The sequence below is a fragment of the Lampetra fluviatilis genome, chromosome 67 (genome assembly GCF_964198595.1).
Source record: "Lampetra fluviatilis chromosome 67, kcLamFluv1.1, whole genome shotgun sequence".
Classification (NCBI taxonomy): Eukaryota; Metazoa; Chordata; class Hyperoartia; order Petromyzontiformes; family Petromyzontidae; genus Lampetra; species Lampetra fluviatilis.
Genome location: NC_136341.1, coordinates 4,003,013 through 4,019,738, shown reverse-complemented (window position 1 = coordinate 4,019,738; position 16,726 = coordinate 4,003,013). Strand labels below are relative to the sequence as shown.

The following is a 16,726-nucleotide window of genomic DNA, read 5'->3' as shown; positions in this document are numbered from 1 at the left end:
CACACACAAGAGACACACACACAAGAGACACACACACACAGACACAAGACACACGAGATACACAAGAGACACACACAAGACACACACAGACACACAAGAGACACACACAAGACACACACACAGACACACACACAAGAAATACACACACACGCTGCATACACACACAACAGACACACACACCCGATGCACACACACACACAACAGAGACACACATACAAGACACACAAACACAGAGACACACAAGAGACACAGACACACACAAGAGACACAGACACACACAGAGACATACACACACACGAGACACACACACACACACACGAGACACATACACACACGAGACACACACGAGACACACACACAAGAGGACACACAAGACACACACTTTTTCTGCACACTCACACGTGAAGATAATTACAGTTTTTTCACAGACGCAAATTTATGATTTTATTCCAGAAATCAACACCGGGCCGTGATATTGCGCCCAGCGTGACGCCTGCGCGCCACGGCAGACGGTCCCCACCACCACCAGCACCACCAGCAGCAGCTCACAAAGACAAAGGTACCCCGCGTAGCCTCGACACACTCACGGGGCAAGTGCTGTCAGCAGCAGGCAGCAGCAGCGCCTATGAAGGCTGCCGCTACTGTGGCCAGCACCACGCCCCGCCCGCCTTTGTCTCTTCTCTAGCCCGTGTCACTCACTGACTCAGCCACTCAGTCACCAACTCACTCACCCACTCACCAAGTCACTCACTCACCCATCAGCCAAATCTCTTCTCCAGCCCGTGTCACTCACTCACTCACTCACCCATCAGCTCCATCTCTTCTCTAGCCCGTGTCACTCACTCACTCACTCACCCATCAGCCAAATCTCTTCTCCAGCCCGTGTCACACTCACTGACTCAGCCACTCAGTCACCAACTCACTCACCCACTCACCAAGTCACTCACTCACCCATCAGCCAAATCTCTTCTCCACCCCGTGTCACTCACTCACTCACCATCAACTCCATCTCTTCTCTAGCCCGTGTCACCAACCCACCCACTCACTCACCCATCAACTCCATCTCTTCTCTAGCCCGTGTCACCAACCCACCCACTCACTCACCCATCAGCTCCATCTCTTCTCTAGCCCGTGTCACCAACCCACCCACTCACTCACCCATCAGCTCCATCTCTTCTCTAGCCCGTGTCACCAACCCACCCACTAACTCACCCATCAGCTCCATCTCTTCTCTAGCCTGTGTCACCAACCCACCCACTCACTCACCCATCAACTCCATCTCTTCTCTAGCCCGTGTCACCAACCCACCCACTCACTCACCCATCAACTCCATCTCTTCTCTAGCCCGTGTCACTAACCCACCCACTCACTCACCCATCAGCTCCATCTCTTCTCTAGCCCGTGTCACCAACCCACCCATTCACTCACCCATCAGCTCCATCTCTTCTCTAGCCCGTGTCACCAACCCACCCACTCACTCACCCATCAACTCCATCTCTTCTCTAGCCCGTGTCACCAACCCACCCACTCACTCACCCATCAGCTCCATCTCTTCTCTAGCCCGTGTCACCAACCCACCCACTCACTCACCCATCAACTCCATCTCTTCTCTAGCCCGTGTCACCAACCCACCCACTCACTCACCCATCAACTCCATCTCTTCTCTAGCCCGTGTCACCAACCCACCCACTCACTCACCCATCAGCTCCATCTCTTCTCTAGCCCGTGTCACCAACCCACCCACTAACTCACCCATCAACTCCATCTCTTCTCTAGCCCGTGTCACCAACCCACCCACTCACTCACCCATCAGCTCCATCTCTTCTCTAGCCCGTGTCACCAACCCACCCACTAACTCACCCATCAGCTCCATCTCTTCTCTAGCCCGTGTCACTAACCCACCCACTCACTCACCCATCAGCTCCATCTCTTCTCTAGCCCGTGTCACTAACCCACCCACTCACTCACCCATCAACTCCATCTCTTCTCTAGCCCGTGTCACCAACCCACCCACTCACTCACCATCAACTCCATCTCTTCTCTAGCCCGTGTCACCAACCCACCCACTCACTCACCCATCAGCTCCATCTCTTCTCTAGCCCGTGTCACTAACCCACCCACTCACTCACCCATCAGCTCCATCTCTTCTCTAGCCCGTGTCACCAACCCACCCACTCACTCACCCATCAGCTCCATCTCTTCTCTAGCCCATGTCACCAACCCACCCACTCACTCACCCATCAGCTCCATCTCTTCTCTAGCCCGTGTCACCAACCCACCCACTCACTCACCCATCAGCTCCATCTCTTCTCTAGCCCGTGTCACCAACCCACCCACTCACTCACCCATCAGCTCCATCTCTTCTCTAGCCCGTGTCACTAACCCACTCACTCACCCATCAGCACCATCTCTTCTCTAGCCCGTGAGCCCGTGTCACCAACCCACCCACTCACTCACCCATCAACTCCATCTCTTCTCTAGCCCGTGTCACTAACCCACCCACTCACTCACCCATCAGCTCCATCTCTTCTCTAGCCCGTGTCACTAACCCACCCACTCACTCACCCATCAACTCCATCTCTTCTCTAGCCCGTGTCACCAACCCACCCACTCACTCACCCATCAGCTCCATCTCTTCTCTAGCCCGTGTCACTAACCCACCCACTCACTCACCCATCAGCTCCATCTCTTCTCTAGCCCGTGTCACTAACCCACCCACTCACTCACCCATCAGCTCCATCTCTTCTCTAGCCCGTGTCACCAACCCACCCACTCACTCACCCATCAACTCCATCTCTTCTCTAGCCCGTGTCACTAACCCACCCACTAACTCACCCATCAGCTCCATCTCTTCTCTAGCCCGTGTCACCAACCCACCCACTAACTCACCCATCAGCTCCATCTCTTCTCTAGCCCGTGTCACTAACCCACCCACTCACTCACCCATCAGCTCCATCTCTTCTCTAGCCCGTGTCACCAACCCACCCACTCACTCACCCATCAACTCCATCTCTTCTCTAGCCCGTGTCACCAACCCACCCACTCACTCACCCATCAACTCCATCTCTTCTCTAGCCCGTGTCACTAACCCACCCACTCACTCACCCATCAGCTCCATCTCTTCTCTAGCCCGTGTCACTAACCCACCCACTCACTCACCCATCAGCTCCATCTCTTCTCTAGCCCGTGTCACTAACCCACCCACTCACTCACCCATCAACTCCATCTCTTCTCTAGCCCGTGTCACCAACCCACCCACTCACTCACCCATCAGCTCCATCTCTTCTCTAGCCCGTGTCACTAACCCACCCACTCACTCACCCATCAACTCCATCTCTTCTCTAGCCCGTGTCACTAACCCACCCACTCACTCACCCATCAGCTCCATCTCTTCTCTAGCCCGTGTCACCAACCCACCCACTAACTCACCCATCAACTCCATCTCTTCTCTAGCCCGTGTCACCAACCCACCCACTCACTCACCCATCAGCTCCATCTCTTCTCTAGCCCGTGTCACCAACCCACCCACTCACTCACCCATCAACTCCATCTCTTCTCTAGCCCGTGTCACTAACCCACCCACTCACTCACCCATCAGCTCCATCTCTTCTCTAGCCCGTGTCACTAACCCACCCACTCACTCACCCATCAGCTCCATCTCTTCTCTAGCCCGTGTCACCAACCCACCCACTCACTCACCCATCAGCTCCATCTCTTCTCTAGCCCGTGTCACTAACCCACCCACTCACTCACCCATCAGCTCCATCTCTTCTCTAGCCCGTGTCACCAACCCACCCACTCACTCACCCATCAGCACCATCTCTTCTCTAGCCCGTGTCACTAACCCACCCACTCACTCACCATCAACTACATCTCTTCTCTAGCCCGTGTCACCAACCCACCCACTCACTCACCCATCAACTCCATCTCTTCTCTAGCCCGTGTCACTAACCCACCCACTCACTCACCCATCAGCTCCATCTCTTCTCTAGCCCGTGTCACTAACCCACCCACTCACTCACCCATCAGCTCCATCTCTTCTCTAGCCCGTGTCACTAACCCACCCACTCACTCACCCATCAACTCCATCTCTTCTCTAGCCCGTGTCACTAACCCACCCACTCACTCACCCATCAGCTCCATCTCTTCTCTAGCCCGTGTCACTAACCCACCCACTCACTCACCCATCAGCTCCATCTCTTCTCTAGCCCGTGTCACCAACCCACCCACTCACTCACCCATCAACTCCATCTCTTCTCTAGCCCATGTCACTAACCCACCCACTCACTCACCCATCAGCTCCATCTCTTCTCTAGCCCGTGTCACTAACCCACCCACTCACTCACCCATCAGCTCCATCTCTTCTCTAGCCCGTGTCACCAACCCACCCACTCACTCACCCATCAGCACCATCTCTTCTCTAGCCCGTGTCACTAACCCACCCACTCACTCACCCATCAGCACCATCTCTTCTCTAGCCCATGTCACTAACCCACCCACTCACTCACCCATCAGCTCCATCTCTTCTCTAGCCCGTGTCACCAACCCACCCACTCACTCACCCATCAGCTCCATCTCTTCTCTAGCCCGTGTCACTAACCCACCCACTCACTCACCCATCAGCTCCATCTCTTCTCTAGCCCGTGTCACTAACCCACCCACTCACTCACCCATCAGCTCCATCTCTTGTCTAGCCCGTGTCACTAACCCACCCACTCACTCACCCATCAGCACCATCTCTTCTCTAGCCCGTGTCACCAACCCACCCACTCACTCACCCATCAGCTCCATCTCTTCTCTAGCCCGTGTCACCAACCCACCCACTCACTCACCCATCAGCTCCATCTCTTCTCTAGCCCGTGTCACTAACCCACCCACTCACTCACCCATCAGCACCATCTCTTCTCCAGCCCGTGTCACTAACCCACCCACTCACTCACCCATCAACTCCATCTCTTCTCCAGCCCGTGTCACTAACCCACCCACTCACTCACCCATCAGCTCCATCTCTTCTCTAGCCCGTGTCACTAACCCACCCACTCACTCACCCATCAGCTCCATCTCTTCTCTAGCCCGTGTCACTAACCCACCCACTCACTCACCCATCAACTCCATCTCTTCTCCAGCCCGTGTCACTAACCCACCCACTCACTCACCCATCAGCACCATCTCTTCTCCAGCCCGTGCCGTGCCCGCTTAGCCCCCTCGATCCGGCCAAACAGAAGCTGCTGGGCCATGCGGGGCTACGTGACCACAAAGACAAAGACCCCCCGTATAGCCTGTGACAGACTGTTGGGGCAAGTGCTGTGAGTGACCACCTATGAAGACCGTCACGGTACACGAGGGGGTGGTGCGGTGTGTAGTAAACATCGCCACTGGGGAGACAAAGGCGGCCGGGCGTGGTGTTGGCCACCTACCCCCTCGTGTGCCACAGTGCCGGTAGCCTTCATAGGTGCTGCTTGCTAACAGCACTTGCCCCAGCAGTATGTTGAGGCAACACGGGGGGTCTTTGTCTGTGTCTACCTTCACAGATGCTGCTGCTACTCGCTACTAACAGCACTTTCCCCAGCAATCTGTTAGAGGCTACATGGGGGATCTTTGTCTGTGTCTTCGATGCACATGGCAGTAGCCCTGCATGTGCAAGGCACCACCACCACTGCCACCACCACCGCCGCCACCACCACCACCGCCACCACCACCACCACCGCCACCACCACCGCCACCGTCGCCACCACCATATGTCCCCGTGTGCGAGCCACCGCGTGCATCGCCAACAGAAGGGAATTTAAGTCTAATTTTTCATTTTAATATTATATTTATATTAAAATTATAATTTATATTATGTTTATATTAAAATTATAATTTATATTATATTTATATTAAAATTATAATTTATATTATGTTTACATTAAAATTATAATTTATATTATATTTATATTAAAATTATAATTTATATTATATTTAAAAAATATATATATTTTTGGATTGCAATCGAGAATTAGTGACGTTTATTGAATCAATGGAATGCAAACAAAAAACACAACTCTGATAATGTATGCACTGTCCTTGAAATTGACCGCAGGTATTGTGGTCAATGCAAACATGACTCCTTGTAAAAAAAGGTGTCAGTTCTGTTGCCAGATAAAAGGGTAAAAAACAAATGATCATATTTTGCTACTGGCAAAGGAGGTTCCAATGGTGTAAATGCTTAACCCCGAGCTCTCATACTCTGATGGTGCATTGTCTTTGAGTTGTGCGCCTTTTGGCGTCATCTGGTCCAACACCATGTGAGACTAGGCTCTAAGGAAAGCTGTCTCGGGTGTGGACCAATCAACTTCAATGACAGTGCACATACATTATCAGAGTTGTGTGTTTTGTTTGCATTCCAACCGCAGGTATTGTGGTCAATGCAAACATGACTCCTTGTAAAAAAAGGTGTCAGTTCTGTTGCCAGATAAAAGGGTAAAAAACAAATTATCATATTTTTTACTGGAAAATGAGGTTCCAATGGTGTAAATGCTTTACCCCGAGCTCTCATACTCTGATGGTGCATTGTCTTTGAGTTGTGCACCTTTTGGCGTCATCTGGTCCAACACCATGTGAGACTAGGCTCTAAGGAAAGCTGTCTCGGGTGTGGACCAATCAACTTCAATGACAGTGCGCATACATTATCAGAGTTGTGTTTTTTGTTTGCATTCCAACCGCAGGTATTGTGGTCAATGCAAACATGACTCCTTGTAAAAAAAGGTGTCAGTTTTGTTTGCCAGATAGAAGGGTACAAAGCTGTTCTAGATGAAGCAGTGGAGACCAACGTGATTGCTCAGCCCTGGAGTAGAGCCGTGCTCACACCGGTTCCAAAAAATGAACCCGTAAAAACATCGTTTTTCACTATAAATCCTTTATATGCGTGGCATCGGGGCGGCTCGAGTCCTCTCGTCCTCTGGCTTGAGATGGCTGCCACCTATGGGTCAGATGATTGCATGGCAGCATTAAGCAATTGGTAATTAAACATAATATTTTTGTCCTAAAAAGTGTAAAATTTTGGAAATTGTTTTTTCACGAAAATTCATTGTCACGCACAACGAGTCTGTTGTGCAAAATGTCAGCTCGATTGGATCACGGGAAGTGGGTTAAAAAACGACCGAAAGATTTGCACGGTCCTAAGCAAGCAAGCGAGCGAACTTAATATAAAGGATTTTAAAAAAGGGCGACCTCAGGCACCTGAAAAATTGCCGTCCAGTCTCAGTGCTGAGCACAGACTATAAGATTCTCGCGAAAGCTGCGTCTGCGAGGTTGAAGAGGGTGTTGGCTCGGGTTATTGGCAATAACCAGTCATACACTCTTCCAGGGAGGATCATCCATGATGGGATTTTTCCAGTCGGAGATTTGATCACCCTGCCGGAGCATTTGGAGTTTCCACTTTGCCTTTCTCTCCCTTGATCAAGAGAACGCCTTTGAGAGGTTCGATCATCAGTATCTACTTGGCACGCTAAAAGCTTTTGGTTTTGGGACTCGCTTAATTGGATTAATTAGGTTGCTGTACAACATGCCCCAGTGTCTAGTCTAAGTTAATTGCGGACTAATTGCTCCCATCAGGGGCAAGGCTGTCCTATGTCAGGACAAGCTCTACACCCTGGTCGTGGAGCCTTCTCTGCGTCTACTCTGACGCCGACTCACCGGACTGACTCTAAAGGAGCCCAGTATGAGAGTGACCCTCGCATCGAACGGCTGCACGAGTGCCAAGAGGTGTACTCCCCGCGTGCCTCCTCCCCTCCAGGATGAACTGGGAGAAGTGCCGTGGGCTGATTGCGTGGTAGTGGGACGGAGCCCGGTTCCCTGAGTTGACCAAGACAACAACGTGGAGCACAGGGGAGAGCGTTCTTCACCATCTCGGCGTGCTTCTGGGACCCGGAGATAAAGAACTGCGGAGTAATTGGGATTTCTTGGAAGAGAAGGTGAGGAAACGACTGGAGCCTTGGGGGCGTCTGTGCAAAACTCTCACGCTCAGAGGGAAAAACCCTGGTGGTGAACCAGTTGGCTGCATCCACCTTGTGGCACCGCTTCTTCTCCCTCACTCCGCCCGCATACCTGATAGCCAAACTTCAGCGACTGATAGCTGCCTTCTTCTGGTCACATAGGAAGCACCGTGTGGCTGCTGGTATCTTGGGCCTTGCCACTGCGGGAGGGCGGGCAAGGTCTGGTGTGTGTACGGAGCCAACTCTCGACAAAGCCGTACAGAGGTTCCTCTACACAGCCCCATCACCCGTGTGGTGTTCCACAGGATCTGTTTTTCTAAATAACCTGGTGGGGGGGGGGGGGGCCTTCAGTGCAGCAAGCAGCTCATCTTCATGGACTTTACGGGTATTCCACTCACGCAGATTCACCCACTTCTACAGGCGTGTCCTACATACCGGGGGTTTCCTCGTCACCGCCCGACTGAATACACCCCGGTCAGCATCAGAATTCGCTGACGAGCCGTTGTTACGGAACCCCAACATGGCACGACCCTCCCTTGTGGGCCCTGCCAGCGAGAAACGCGCGGTAGACGCCCGTCTCACGAGGGTGGGCGATTTGGCGAGACCGGGCACGGTGGGGCGGTGGCTTCTCCCTGCCCGAGATAGCTACAATGGCCGGAATGCACTCGGTGAGACTCGCCGAAAAGTTTGTGAATGAAGTGTGAAGGACTTAAATGTCGATGTAAAGCTTTCGTGACTGCAGGGATTCATCTTCTTGGTTCTTTCGGTAAAGTCACGTAGAAGGGAAATAATAAAATAATAAAAATAAAACATAATAAAATATTAAATGTCGATGTAAAGCTTTCGTGACTGCAGGGATTCATCTTCTTGGTTCTTTCGGTAAAGTCACGTAGAAGGGAAATAATAAAATAATAAAAATAAAACATATTAAAATAATTCTCACGACGTTTCGGCCACAACGCAAGCAGCCGTCCTCAGGTGAAGAACAGGTCTGTCGGGAAGACAGCGTCTGAATGAAACACCACCAGGCTTGGAGCGTATATTTCAGCTGGGTTGGAGGGGGAAGAGCGCCTTGACAAAATAATTTGCATATCAAGAGGAATTTAGCATATTTATGGGAAATGCAGATATGGGATTAGTACTACTTGTGAAATGCGTAGGAGGTGGGCGGGGGGTTTCAAAGTCATATTATGCCCGTGCATTATGCAAATTCTTTTGTCAAGGCGCTCTTCCCCCTCCAACCCAGATTAAATCTACTCTCCAAGCCTGGTGGTGTTTCATTCAGACGCTGTCTTCCCGACAGACCTGTTCTTCACCTGAGGACGGCTGCTTGCATTGTGGCCGAAATGTCGTGAGAATTATTTTATTATGTTTTATTTTTATTATTTTATTATTTCCCTTCTACGTGACTTTACCGAAAGAACCAAGAAGATGAATCCCTGCAGTCACGAAAGCTTTAAATCGAAATTCAACGGTGCAATGTTGAGAGATAGGTCTGTCGGAAAGACAGCGTTCTTCACCTGAGGACGGCTGCGTGCGTTGTGGCCGAAACGTCGTGTGAATTACTTTATTATGTTTTATTTTTATTATTTTATTACTTCCCTTCTACGTGACTTTACCGAAAGAACCAAGAAGATGAATCCCTGCAGTCACGAAAGCTTTACATCAAAATTGAATCTTTTATTATGTTTTATTTTTATTATTTTATTATTTCCCTTCTACGTGACTTTACCGAAAGAACCAAGAAGATGGGAAGGACTTTCTCAACAGCAGTGGGGGGGGGGGAGCGCGCCTGCTGTGAGTGCTGGTGACGAGTCAGCCGGCGGTGGCCCAGTGCCACCAACACTAAACGTAGTCCCAGCAGAGATTGGTGCTACATGTTGGTTACGTTGTTTATTGTGAAAATTCGGTCACAGTTCCTATGACCTGCACTGTTTCATTGCTTTCATGGCTTTATTTTGGTGATTTTCGAAAAGTTTTTTGGTTTGGCCATGTTTGTGTTGTTGTAGTACAGAGTTAGACTGATGGCCATAATCTAAGTTGTCTTGTGGTTGTTGTTGTTGTTTGACTTGCATCCCACTGGGATATTTGCACACAGTGTTGGTGTACGGTGATTTTTTTCTGCAATATTTTGCTGTCTCTTCTTGGATTTTCTGTTTGCACTCGGTCACATATTCACTTTAAGATGTTTTTAGTTTGTTGCGGTTGCACCCGATTCAAGAGCCGAATGGCTCACAGGGCTATACCTCATACATAAACTTTGAGCGAGGAAGCACACTCACCTCTCTTTCTCACAGCAGCGCACTGGGGGCACACCTCGGGGGATGACCAGGAGGGGTGCTTCCCAGATACAGACGGGAGAAAGCTGTAACGCCCAAATGGTCAAATTCCACAATCAATAAATAATAACGTCACGCAAAGGCTACGCTTGGAGGGACACGATGCCCTGCAGTGATCATTGGGAGCTGTTCGACTCCAATCCATTGTACAAGCGCCATGGTGATCTGAGCTGGAGCATTGCCCATGGGACTGTGACCACGAAACACATTCCTGGCGCTTTTCCAAGAGACACATCCAGAGTGCGTATTCTGTGGCGAGCTCGAAACAGCGGCGCATCCATACGTACACACTGCAAAAGCCTGGACACGCTCTATAAGCCGCTACGAAATATCCTACTGAAATATAATCTTCTTTTTTTTTGGATATAGGGGGAACGAGGGTACTAAAGATGTAGAGGGGTCGACGAACTTTATCATGAACAACGCCAAACTGGACATCGATAGGGTCAGGAAATGCGCAATTGAAGGAAGCAGCTTATCCAGCCACTGCCGCATCTTCAAGGCGCTGGTTTCTGACAGGATTTGGCTGGAATTTCGGTACGCTCAGTTGACGGGGGGGGGGGTATCAAATCTTTCTTGACGCGTTGGACTACCGATGGTGCTTTGTGTAATGCGACGAATGCGTGTGGATCTGGTGATGGGTTTTTGAGGGTGAATTTCCCTTGTTGGTGCCTATGAGCAGTGGCACACGACGGGATTTATGTTACGAGGGAAAACCCCATGGTGATGTCTTTGATTTAAAAAAGGGGGCGCAAAAGCAGCAACAAAAAAACCGACGATGATGAACGACGCCAAGTGCCGAAAAACCGACCATCTTTCTGTTTCTTCTGATCATAAAAAGAGGGGAGGGAGGGGAGGGAGGGGAGGGGAGGGGAGGGGAGGGAGGGGAGGGAGGAGGAGGAGGAGAGGGAGTGAGGAGAAAAAGAAACGAAATAATAACCAAGCAACGCAAACAAATAAATTCGCGCCGTGTCATTCCCGCGGGGAGACAAAACCCGTGGCGGGGGCGGTTTTGGGCCAAAGAGGCAATAAAAGATGTAACGAGCTGATGGGGCAAGGGGGGGGGGGATGAGGAGGAGGGGGGGGGGACGTTAATGAGCGGGAGACGAGGCGGAGGAACGAGGCCGTCGCGTCTAATGGACGCGCCCGTCTTGTTGTGTTTACTAAACACTTAAACGCAGCATGGAGGAGCTAGCGTGGAACAACGCGGCTCTGGGAGCGCGCCGAAGATCCACAAACGTCGATCCGGTGGGGGGCGGTGGGGGGCGGGGGGGGGGGCTCAGACTCGCGTCTACAGACACCGACCCTGAGACCCGGTCTCAAAGTCTCTAAGTCTCTAGACCTGAGACCTGGTCTCTAAGTCTACAGACACTGATCCTGAGACCTGGTCTCTACGTCTCTAGACCTGAGACCTGGTCTCTAAGTCTACAGACACTGATCCTGAGACCTGGTCTCTAAGTCTCTAGACCTGAGACTAAGTCTCTAAGTCTTCAGACACTGATCCTGAGACCTGGTCTCCAAGTCTCTAGACCTGAGACCAAGCCTCTAAGTCTATAGACCTGAGACCCGGTCTCTAAGTCTATAGACCTGAGACTAAGTCTCTAAGTCTATAGACACTGATCCTGAGACCTGGTCTCCAAGTCTCTAGACCTGAGACCAAGTCTCTAAGTCTATAGACCTGAGACCAAGCCTCTAAGTCTATAGACCTGAGACCTGGTCTCTAAGTCTCTAGACCTGAGACTAAGCCTCTAAGTCTATAGACCTGAGACCAAGCCTCTAAGTCTATAGACCTGAGACCCAGTCTCTAAGTCTCTAGACCTGAGACTAAGCCGCTAAGTCTATAGACCTGAGACCAAGCCTCTAAGTCTCTAGACCTGAGACCTGGTCTCTAAGTCTATAGACCTGAGACCCGGTCTCTAAGTCTATAGACCTGAGACTAAGCCTCTAAGTCTATAGAACTGAGACTAAGCCTCTAAGTCTATAGACCTGAGACCCGGTCTCTAAGTCTCTAAGTCTCTAAACACTGATCCTGAGACCGGGTCTCTAAGTCTCTAGACCTGACATCAAGCTCACCTCCACGGCGGCGGTGGCTTCATTATTACTTTGATTTCGCGATGAGCTTCGGAGGCCATATCTAGGTCATCTCAGCCACAAACGATACAAACAAAAACGTCGACACCGAGGGAGGGGGGGCGGTGGGGGGGGGGGGGCGCGGGGGGATCGTGAGAGGGGGGGGGGGCACGATTGCGCAATGATGGATCGCCACGACCCCGCCGCCTTAATTGCCTCTCGCCGTGGTGGTGAAGGAGCGGCGAGCGGGGAAAGGTCAGCGCTGATTAATCGCGCGATTCTATTTCTTCTTCTTCCTAAGTCTTTTTTTTTGTCAAATGAAGTAGTCGCACCTTCCCCCGCCACCCCCCCCCCCCCACCAGGGCTCATTACCCTCGCGAGCGCTCTCGCAGCGTGACGACGCGCGGACTGACCCAACAACGGACGGACTGACTCACAACACTGACCGACGGAACGACCGAACGACTGGACCGACCGACTGGCCGACTGACCAACCGACGGACCAACGGACTGATTGACCGGCCAACGGATGGACCAACTGACCGACCGACTGACCAATCGACTGACCTACCGACTGACCTACCGACTGACCGACCGACTGACCGACAGATGGGTTAGAAGGCAGAGGAAGCGGTTCAAGAGCCCATCACCACCACCACTACCACCACCTCCTCAACCACCACCTCCTCGACCACCATCTCCTCAACCACCACCTCAACCACCATCTCAACCACGACCACCACTGCCACCACCACCACCTCCTCAACCACCACCTTCTCAACCACCACCTTCTCAACCACGACCACCACCACTACCACCACCTCCTCAACCACCACCTCCTCAACCACCACCACCTCAACCACGACCACTACCACCACCACCTCCTCAACCACGACCACCACTGCCGCCACCACCATCTCCTCAACCACCACCTCCTCAACCACGACCACCACCACCACCTCCTCAACCACCTTCCCAACCACCACCTTCTCAACCACGAACACCACCGCCACCACCACCACGCACCACAGTTTGGTCCACGATGGGACGATGGCGCCGGACTGCGATCCATCGGCAGGTCACCTTGCAGGGTGCGCTCAAGTGTGGGCAACTCAACTCCCGTCCCAAAACGTGCGGCCAAGCGGCGTGGAAGAGTAGGCCAAAGGGCCCGTTTAGTTAGCGAGCAGCAGCGGAAGCGCCTCCTACGAACGGCACGGCGACACGGTGAGGTCCAGGACCACACCGTCATTCGAGGCCGAGTCGACCTAGGGGGAGGCCCACTCGGGCCGGCTGTTGGGATGATCGCTGGCGCTAAGACGTGTCGCACGGCACGACGCACGGCACGTCGACATCCCTTCGCTGCGTACGTAGGCCAGCCACGCTAATTGGGGGTGTGGGTGGTGGTGGTGGTTGGTGGTGATGGTGGTTGGTGGTGGTGGTTGGTGGTGGCCGTGAGTGGGAATCGAATTCGGGTCTCAGTCGGATTCGTAGCGCTGCGCAGTGTGCTAACCGCTGCACCACCGCTCCCCTCCCACCCCGATCCCCCCAGATACACAGAGACACACAGAGACACAGAGACACACAGAGACACACAGAGACACAGAGACACACTCTGACCCACAGCTCCAACCCAGGAGTTCAGGCTCTGCGACACGGCCATTAGGAACCCCCTCATAGACACCTCACCTCCTCCTGCACCACCTCCTCCTGCACCACCTCCTCCCCCACCTCCTCCCCCACCCCCTCCCCCACCCCCTCCCCCACCTCCTCCATCAGCCTCCTCCATCAGCCTCCTCCGCGCGATGCTAAGCCGTAGTAATGTTTTGATTCTTAATGGGCGCCACGGGGGGTCCCTGTGTGCCGGGAGTCACGTGACAGCCCCCCCAACCCCCACCACCGACTCACCCCTCCCCAAATCCCCCCCCCCCCCAGGCAGCCTGTCAGATGGTGAACCATCAACCCCCCGCGGAGCGCTGAACACCACGCGACCCATCTCCCATCTTTCTCTCCCCGTCTCTCTCTCCCTCATCTCTCTCTCTGTCCCTCCGTCTTTCCCTGTCTCTCTGTCTCTCCCTCATCTCTCTCTCTGTCTCTGTCCCTCCGTCTTTCCCTGTCTCTCTCCCTCCGTCTTTCCCTGTCTCTCTCTGTCTCTCCCTCATCTCTCTCTCTGTCTCTCTCCCTCCGTCTTTCCCTGTCTCTCTGTCTCTCTCTGTCTCTCCCTCATCTCTCTCTCTGTCTCTGTCCCTCCGTCTTTCCCTGTCTCTCTCCCTCCGTCTTTCCCTGTCTCTCTCTGTCTCTCCCTCATCTCTCTCTCTGTTTCTGTCCCTCCGTCTTTCCCTGTCTCTCTGTCTCTCTCTGTCTCTCTCTGTCTCTCTCTCTGTCTCTATCCCTCCGTCTTTCCCTGTCTCTCTGTCTCTCTCCCTCATCTCTCTCTCTGTCTCTCCGTCTTTCCCTGTCTCTCTGTCTCTCTCCCTCATCTCTCTCTCTGTCCCGTCTTTCTCTGTCTCTCTGTCTCTCTCCCTCATCTCTCTCTCTGTCTCTCCGTCTTTCCCTGTCTCTCTGTCTCTCTCCCTCATCTCTCTCTCTGTCCCGTCTTTCTCTGTCTCTCTGTCTCTCTCCATCTCTCTGCACCGCTCTCTCTCTTTTTTTTTTACGATCAGTGGAAACAAGAAGATGTTCGGTGTAGTCGGCACTTTGCTTCGTTCATCATTTCGTAATTTTTTTTTTTCGCTCACTCCATCTCTTCACCATATCCTCCTCTCTCCATCTATCTCCGTCTATCTCTCGATCTCATCGTCATCACGGTGGCTAGGAGATGTTAACTACCTCGCCTGGTCTGCAGGAGGCCGTGGGTTCGATTCTGACCCTGACGACGCCTGCTGCTGCTGTGTACCAGGTGAGGTAGTCAACATCTCCTAGCCACCCTGATGATGATGATGATGAGAGACACAGACTCCAAATATACAGCAGCAGGCGTCTGGGTCGGGGTCGAACCCACGACCTCCTGCGTACCAGGCGAGGTAGTTAACATCTCCTAGCCACCGTGATGATGATGATGAGAGACAGATACACTAACTACAAATATACGTCAGGGTTCGGACAGAACCTATGACCTCCTGCATACCAGGCGAGGTAGTCAACATTTCCTAGCCACAGCGTGTCAGAGTCGAGATCGACCCCACGACCTCCTGCATACCAGGCGAGGTAGTCAACATCTCCTAGCCACCGCGGCGCCCCTGTGTGGGAGCTCAGAGGCGTAGCGCCACCTGCTGCATCACGAGGGAGAGGCTCACACCTCCTGTGGGGTTCATAGTCGCTATGTCAGGTTCATCATGGTCGTGCCAGACTCATGACGATGACTCGGCCGTTGTGAACCCCCTGAGAGAGAGAGAGAGACACCCAGACCCAGGGCTCGAACCCAGCCTCTCAGCTGTGATGTCTCAGCGTCTCCGACACGGCCATTGTGAACCCCCTGAGAGACAGAGAGACACCCAGACCCAGGGCTCGAACCCAGCCTCTCAGCTGTGATGTCTCAGCGTCTCCGACACGGCCATTGTGAACCCCCTGAGAGACAGAGAGACACCCAGACCCAGGGCTCGAACCCAGCCTCTCAGCTGTGATGTCTCAGCGTCTCCGACACGGCCATTGTGAACCCCCTGAGAGACAGAGAGACACCCAGACCCAGGGCTCGAACCCAGCCTCTCAGCTGTGATGTCTCAGCGTCTCCGACACGGCCGTTGTGAACCCCTTGAGAGAGACAGAGAGACACCCAGACCCAGGGCTCGAACCCAGCCTCTCAGCTGTGATGTCTCAGCGTCTCCGACACGGCCATTGTGAACCCCCTGAGAGACAGAGAGACACCCAGACCCAGGGCTCGAACCCAGCCTCTCAGCTGTGATGTCTCAGCGTCTCCGACACGGCCATTGTGAACCCCCTGAGAGACAGAGAGACACCCAGACCCAGGGCTCGAACCCAGCCTCTCAGCTGTGATGTCTCAGCGTCTCCGACACGGCCATTGTGAACCCCCTGAGAGACAGAGAGACACCCAGACCCAGGGCTCGAACCCAGCCTCTCAGCTGTGATGTCTCAATGTCTCCGACACGGCCGTTGTGAACCCCTTGAGAGACAGAGAGACACCCAGACCCAGGGTTTGAACCCAGGCTCTCAGCTGTGATGTCTCAGCGTCTCCGACACGGCCATTGTGAACCCCCTGAGAGACAGAGAGACACCCAGACCCAGGGCTCGAACCCAGCCTCTCAGCTGTGATGTCTCAGCGTCTCCGACACGGCCATTGTGAACCCCTTGAGAGAGACAGAGAGACACCCAGACCCAGGGCTCGAA

General features: G+C 52.9%; 1 protein-coding gene across 1 annotated transcript in view; it reads right to left on the bottom strand.

Moving 5' to 3' along the window:
- LOC144952371 (uncharacterized) overlaps positions 1-16,726 on the bottom strand; it is a 217,961-nt gene that overhangs the window by 47,913 nt on the left and 153,322 nt on the right. The window lies entirely within an intron of this gene.